Source organism: Cheilinus undulatus, linkage group 1, assembly GCF_018320785.1.
Source record: "Cheilinus undulatus linkage group 1, ASM1832078v1, whole genome shotgun sequence".
NCBI classification, from domain to species: Eukaryota; Metazoa; Chordata; class Actinopteri; order Labriformes; family Labridae; genus Cheilinus; species Cheilinus undulatus.
The window spans coordinates 55,033,759-55,041,802 of NC_054865.1; the positions used below are offsets into that span (position 1 = coordinate 55,033,759).

Genomic DNA, 8,044 nt, shown 5'->3' on the forward strand with positions numbered 1-8,044 from the left:
CTTTGCAAGGTTACTGAAAAAGTGTATTTTGCATATGTGAGCTCATGTAGGGTTAAAGCCATCATTGTACCTCGTCAGTTTGTCATTGCTCCTGCCACTGCATAGTTGTTCTCTCTTTTCTTAGTGAGAAAAAGGAAAGAGTCTGTGCTTTGGTCCAAAGTCATACAGGTTAGGTAAGCTAAAAACTCAGAATTCCCCTCAGGAATAAGAAATAAACCTGATGTGTTTTCTGTCTTTGTTTCTGCTCTGTGAATTTCCAGCATCCTGTCCAGACTGTTCCCTTCCTTTTCCCCAGTGAATCCTGGGATGTGCTCCAGCCCCCCTGTGACCCTGAACAGGTTTCAGCTCATCTAGAAGACGGATGGGTGTCTCGGCTGCAGGTAGGACTCATTTTTTGAGGAGCTCAATGAGCCATTTGTCAACAGGGTCAGTCGTGACTTTGACCTGTGGTTGTCAGCACAATTTGGCTTCTGTTATGCAGAGCAGGTTGTTTCAATCTGGAAGTGTGTGCTGTCACGGAGAATACAGGCCGTGGGGAGCATAATTCAATCAGACGTTTGTAAATGTAGATGCCAGAGTGATAACCAGGATGGAAAAGCCAAATCCAGGCCTGTTACTTTTAATCTCCACAGTTTGAAGAGATCCGATTAACTCTGAGACATTTCAGCTTTCCCGTCTTTAAGTAGTTTAACCTTTTGCCAACCTGTGGTCATTAGAACTGTGCGAGTGTGAACTCTGTTACATACAGGTGCAAGCACTTCAGCAGAACGGAGCATGAAGCAGAGAAAGAGCAGTGAATAAATGATTCCTATTGAGATATTTCTGTATTCTGCAGTGTTTTACTCTACTTTTAAAGATACCATCGTGTATTAAGAGCTTCTCCAGGATTTCAGACCAGTAGAGCCCAGATCACTGCAGAGAGGCTGCTCATTATGCATAGAAATAATCCCATTTTTAGTTCCACTGAACATTTTCTGAACTACTTAAACTCAGCCTTCTTGAAAAACACAGCTAACCAAATGTTCCCTATCATGGTAGGCATGAAAGACACTTCATGAAAGCTACTGCAAAGCTATCTGATGGTAGGACAACCCCAGCATATCTCACCGAGCACCCCTACTGAGTTCGTTCAAAATCCCACAAACCAGCCGGTTCATCTGAACAGAAATGACCCTCCAGGTTAGAGGAAACTCTGATAGTTTGTGATTTTACTCAAATATTAAAGATGTCAGACAGGCTGGTGTACCTGTGAGGCAGCATCAAAAATAGGTGGAAAAAGTTTCCTATTACAGATGCCCAAAAGTCAAAGCCATGTTCTACATCAGTCCCTCAGCAGTTTCATCAATAAACTCAGGGTCAGCTTGAGATTTATGCGGTTGCTTCCCGAGAAAGGGGGGCTGGTACAAGCCTCACATGTGGATTTTGCTGTGAATATCATGTAAATGTAAACCTGCAGCCAGCTGGCAACCTCCCAGCTCACCTCCACTTATGAACCAGCAAAACACAGATGGAAGAGAGGAGGGATGTTGAGGCGTTCAGGTGCATGTTGGGAAACTACAGCACTGTGTATCCTGATTGATTCAAATGGAAAGAAAGGTAGGAAGGTAAGACTCGTAATTGCTGTTGACTTCACGATCAAACAGCAAGTGGCACAGCTCAGCTGAAAGACTGTACCTGCCTGATCCCTGCAGAAAATCCTCGTTTTGCCCAAGGAACCGCAATGGCTGGAGCTGGAGCTGGCTGAACTTGTAGGGCCCGGTGTTAAAAGTTCATGTACATCAGGGTTCAGTTTACTAAAAAGACCAACCAGCTGCTTAACTAGCTGCTATAATAGGACACAAAACATGACTGTAGTGACGATTGGCTGCACCAAACCTGATCTGGGGGCCCCTGGTGATAAAACAGGGCCTGTCCCAGCTGCCATGGCTACCCTATTGTCTTTTACATTAAATATTACGGTAAAATTCTCATCTTACGTGACAAAACCCCAAAGTGCAAGCATATAATCGAGAAGACTCGACTTCAGTCCCATAAACGGCGTTTGGGAAAGGGCAGAGTCTTTGAAACGAAACTCTGAGGGTGACTGGAAGAATGTTCTGTCACATCTTTACGGGCCAATCAGAGCAACAGAACACCAAGGTGCGCCGCTACTGGTGAGTAAACTCCATAGAGAGCTGCATAATGTGAACTAGAACAAAGAACAGCAGAGAGTTTTCTTTTCAAAAACAACAAAAGTCGTGTACTGGGATGTCTACCGTCACCATGGTTCACGTTATGCAGTTCTCTATGGCGTTTACTCCTTGGTTTTGTTGCTCTGATTGGCCCGTGAAGATGTTACACACAGAACGTTCATCCAAACACCCTCCGAGTTTTTTTTTTTTTTTAAAAGCTCTGCACTTTCCCAAACGTTGGCTATGGAAGGTTTTCCAGACGGATGTGTGAAACAAAACAAAAAAGTGTTAGCACTCAAACATAGTTAACAATGTAATTTATTTTCCTTTTAAATTTCAAATCAAGTTTAAGATCATTAGGACTGAAATGCACATTTAAAAATATACTTTTGTTAGAAAACCTGTCATGTGCAATAATGGCCATTTTAAATTCACAAGTTATAGTTAATTTACGAAGCCTGTCATGTTTTCTCATTCGTCTGTTATTGTTACTCTTCAATGAGGCAAAAGTGATTCATTTCAAAAATGCTCTGCCCTAAATATTCCTTATTAGCGTACTCAATAACCAATAGAAGATAGAATACTCGATTACAAAAAGAATTGATTACTGCAGCCCTGTGGGATCACTGTTCATGAAAAGTAACTAAGGGAGTCCTTTCCTCCACTTTGTCCAGATAGAAATCATCCTCTGGTTCTGCATTGTGAACAAAAAAAGCCCCAGTGTGGTTCATCACTGTTTGTTCTTTTTACCAGAGGAGAACTGTAAACAGCTATTATTGATAATATCACTGAGTTTATAGAGGACAAAAAAGCTGACACCTCTTCAACCCATAACTCTGCCTATAAATAGTCTACTTTTTCGACCAACAGGCAAAAATTAACACGACTGTTTTTACAAACTGTTCAAATACACAGCAAATGAACACAAGAGAGAAGCTACAACTCTCAAATCTAAAGCTTCCCTTGCAGAAAAGTGTCTCAAATTGATTAGTCAAACTGTGGATTACCTCTCTGTTAACAGCTCCACTCACATGTACTCTTCTTTATTATTACATAACCCGCTCTAACATTACAAACCACACGCTCACTTTCTTCCCACCTCTCCTCTATGTCCTTTGACAAGCATGGAATACTTTTAGAAAAAATAACCATAAATAACCCTCCATTTGTCACATCACATGGCCCGGCCATATGGTCTAAATCTGCACTACAAAGACACGGCGCGCACGTGACGACAGGACGCCCCGAACAGTCAAAACCATTCAGCTCGGTCCTGTGGCTCGGGATGATACGGGCTGTTTTCACCCTCGGCTCAGCAGCTACAGGCCTAAGAATATGCCTGACCCACACACTTTGCTTAGCAAACGTTTTGGATTGCGCCTCTCGCAATAAGCCACATTATGTAAGTGCTAAGTGTGAGGTATCAAGAGGAGCTGGCTCGGGGCCATGACGGTGCTCTGTGTGTGTTTGGTGGTGGGTGCAGGTGTTGAAAATATCTTGCATGAATAGTTCTTGTGAGGAAACAAACACAGGGAGAAAGAAATGATTAGACGCTGATGCAGTGAGGGAGCGCTGATGGAGTGAGTGGCAGCATGGAGGGATCCACTGTATGAATGCAAATGTCTATTGATCCAGATAAATACTGAAGCCTCCAAACACTGCAAAATACCCCAAAGCCACATTCAAGAATTTTACTTTTCAGAGCAGAAAAATACTTAGAACATCTGTTTTATCATTTAAACCCATGAAAAACTGCAAGGAAATGATTGCAGTCTGTTTATAAACTGCCTGGTGAACACAGAGTACACCAAGCCCCATTCATTTAGACACTGAGGGGGGTGCCAGGAGTCTCTAGCCATGACTCAAGATCTTCCAACGCCTGGGGAAGGACCTGGATTTGTGTGCTGAGGAGGATCTTGTGGATTGAAATGTTGTCCATAAAGTTACTCATTAGTAGCTGAAGGGTGTGTGAACCATATTCCTGCAGAGGAGAATCATGTTCCATCACAAGTCAGCAGCACAAAGCATGAATATACAGCAGCCTCCAGCAACAGTTCAGACTTCTTTATGTAGCAGTCCCTGACTAAACATCTGTGGTTCAACATAATGTATAAAAAGGCCTTTTTTTTTATCCTTTTTGAAAATTAGGGTATCAATTCTACGTATTGTACCTTTAAATGTTGTTTCCACCTAGCAGTCCAGTTCAGTTTAATATAGAATGGGACACATTTATTTGTGTTTCCATTATCAAAAGTTAAAAAGAGTGGACTGCTCCCCCCAGGTGGGGAGTGGGTTTCTGCCTCAGCTGAAGGAGTTCAAGTATCTAGGGGTCTTGTTCCCGAATGAGGGTAAGAGGGAGCGTGAGACTGACAGGAAAGCTTCAAAATTTACCCGCCAACCTTCACTGATGGTCATGAACTCTGAAAGAATAAGATAACAGGTACCAGGATGAGTTCTCTCCTGAGGGTACCTTGGCTTGGCCTTGGAGTTAGGGTGAGGAGCATTGGAGGAGGAGTATGGTTCAGGCTTCTGATCAGGATGCCTCCTTGGCACCTCTCTTTGGAAGTCTTCCTGCCTTGGGATTCACCACAAAGAGTTTATAGCATAAAGCTTGGTAGAGGTGTTCCTATTCAGATCCATGCTACTATGGATTCATTGCTTCTGATTATTTCATTATTGTCAGTGCACACTGTCATAAATGTAGTCAAAACATGCTGCTTGACTAAGTGTAGGTTGTAATATAGAATGATTTATTACTTGAATTTGTTGTAAAATACACAACATGAGGTACCTAGTAATAATTGCATATCAAATTGCAATTGCAAGACTGGGGAAAGTAATTGCAATTAGATTATTTTAGCAAATCGTTCAGCCCTATCGCTAACCCAGAAGGTTTATTCTGTTGATTATAAGGATGTAACGATATCAGAATCCTATGGTACCATAATACCTCGGTAAGAAGTCCACAGTATGGTACTTATTGAGGTATCAGAAAACCGCTGTGACGACAGAACAGTCTGTCATTGGTGGTCACAGCCTAGTCACAATGCATTATGGGATCCAAACAGGCAATTTGGCAGACAGTATTAGCCACTAGCCAAAGGGACAATCAAAAAATGGATTATAAAATAAGTTAACCCTTTAAGCGCCAAAGTCGCAAAATTGCAACAAGCAACATTGCTGAATTAAACAGGCTCTAGCTGCAAACATGGTGCCTATTGTTGTTACTACCTTACATCAGGAGATGGCGGGCATGAGTAACTTCAATCCCAGCAGCATTTGTGAGTGTGTTTCTATTCAAAGTTTTGGAGAGAGAGAGTTTGAAGACGCACCGCCAGTCGAGGAGACGAGGAAGTGGTGGGAGTGGTTGTAGTCGGTGCGAATTTAGCGAGAATACTCACAATTTCGGGAGGAATAGTGGAATATTCACCCCTGTGATGATGACGTTCAGTCATCTGGTGAGACCAAGACGTCGGAGCCATAGCCACTCTGTGTGCCATTAGAGTCCACAAGCAGCACATACCGAAGCTTTTCCTCACTGGGGCAGGGGTGGGAATAATCGGCGAATGCCAATGAGGGGACATGGTGGGGGTTTCAGGGGTGGTCAATACACGACGTTCAGTTGTCCGGTGAGACTGAAACTGCTGTGCTTCTGTGAGCAGCCAATACGAGTCTGTGCACTATGAGAGTCCACTAGCAGCACATACCAAAGCCGATGCTTTTCCTCACTGTGGCCTGGGTGGGGACAACTTTGGGTTATACTGAAGATTTTACTCATTTACATTATGCCTTTATCTCTAACCACTTTCAAGCTACTGCTTTTGAAATCTTGATATCGCAATTAAATATTTTCTTGAAGAAACTGTGGTGCCCAAAGGGTTAAAAGATGTTCACTGTCAAAGTTACTGGTGTGGATTTAATCTTTAAAGACCTCCGAAACTCACTCAAGTTTCAGGCTCACTAGAAATCCTTTGTAAGACCTACCAAGGCATGTATTGCATTATTAGAATGGCGCAAAGGAGGGCTTTCGGAGGAAATGGAACTTTTTGTAAATTGTGTCTCCTCTTGTGGTACATGACAACCCCGGGCTTAGAGGGTTTAAGTACTAACTGTACCCCATTCCCAGCAGCTGTCACCCCCAGCGGGATCATGTGACTACAAACAACCTATATGAGCTAATACATGAGAAATTCAAGGCTGTAGCAGCTACATTTGTCCATGCTCCCAGCAGAAACATTCGATAAGACAAATCTGAGCTTCAGCCTCGGGCATCCTCATACAGCCTGATGTTAACAAGCATTATCACGATTACAAAAAGGCAGAAAAACAGGGAATGTTCAGTACTGTCTCTATCGTAGAGACAGATTTATTGTGCAGTTACTAAAGAGATAAATGACTTTAAACTGAGTGATGGTAAGAGTCTCCACTATCATCTCCTTCAGTTGCAGCGGTGTGAACTGATATGCTTTATGAGCGTTGAGAGTTTCAACTCGTCTCGTCACAAAACTTTGATCTGAACTGAGTTTTACACACAGATAATCAAGTGCCATGGTGTAGTGTAGCAAACAGCCAGAGTTTAAAACAAATATCATAGACAGAGGTGTTATTAGACAGGCTGTAAGTATAAATATTGAAAGTAGAGAGTGTTGTATTTATCATGACTCAGATATTCCTCCATATTTTCAGGAGCTTTGTTGGCTCAGTCAGTGACACTGCGAGTTGTTTTCATCATCACTGCATAAAAATCACTGTCACTCACAAACTGCAGACTACATACCTTGGAAGACATCCACATCTCGTCCATCCTCTGAGCTCGCAGATAATCATAGTCCTCTTGAGGAAAAAAAAAAATTGTGCACGAAGTCCAGCGAAACAGGAGAGGAAGTTGCTCGATAACTCCCCTCGGAGGAGTTTCCACAACAGAGTCGTTTTTGCTATAGCTTTCCATCTGCGTCCGTGTAAAGGGATATTGTCTGTTTGAGGTTTTTAAAATGAAGCTTGGGAAACTTTAGTCGCCAAGGCCCCAAGCTTGTCCATACAAAACCTGGCGAGGCGAGTCATTTCTCCAGCCGTTTTGAACTCGTAGTGATTCCTGTGCTTAGCTCTCATGGTGGCTCGACAACACAAGGCTTTTCTTGGCCTGTAGTGGAAAAGCATGTCTGTGTGGATGTCATAGAAATAAGTCTAGCCCTGCTTTATTTAATGACTTCTAAATGCTATGTCTTATGAATGAGGTTGAAATATTATAGTAAAAGTTGGAGAAGTAACGAAAGTTTAATTTATGTCTAAATTTTTCCTTTTCTGGAGTCCAATTTTTACTGGCAACATATGAAAGAGGATGTTCCTAACCTTAGTTTGCTCTCTGTGAGGAAGTTCCTCCAACATTCTTCAGCTAAGTGGTCAGAGGAGGACTAAATTATTGCCATTTGCATGGCCTACAGTTTCTGTCTCTAAAATAAAAACCAGCCCAGCCCAGAGCAGATTCTACATTAGTGCAAACAAAATGTAACTTTATTGCATATTAGCAAATCGATCATCTCTACCCTTTCTGTTATTGATAAATGAAACCCATAAAGTGCGAATGCATAGCCTGTCTTGTCTAGAATTTCGATTTAATGCCAGATTTGGAAGCCCGGAAAGGTTAGATGACTTCATTAATCAACCCATTAGTCAAATATTTGTTGTGGAGCGGATCTGGGAGGAATCTTTGCTCTGATGTGGAGAGAATGAAATATCTTAAACCTGCCAATTAGTGACTCATGAGCGTGAGTGAGCGTGTTTATGTCTGAGGCGTGAGTGAAACTTGTGTTAGGGCGACCACCTGCTCATACAGTCTCTCTGTAGGTCGTTTTTCACCTAAAAAACTACTTGTA

General features: G+C 42.3%; 1 long non-coding RNA gene across 1 annotated transcript in view; it reads left to right on the forward strand.

Moving 5' to 3' along the window:
- LOC121512866 overlaps positions 1–327 on the forward strand; it is a 145,923-nt gene extending 145,596 nt beyond the window's left edge. The window contains exon 4 of the long non-coding RNA XR_005992143.1: positions 261–327. This is a non-coding gene — a long non-coding RNA (uncharacterized LOC121512866). The remainder of the gene's footprint in view (positions 1–260) is intronic.
- The last annotated feature ends 7,717 nt before the right edge of the window (positions 328–8,044 follow it).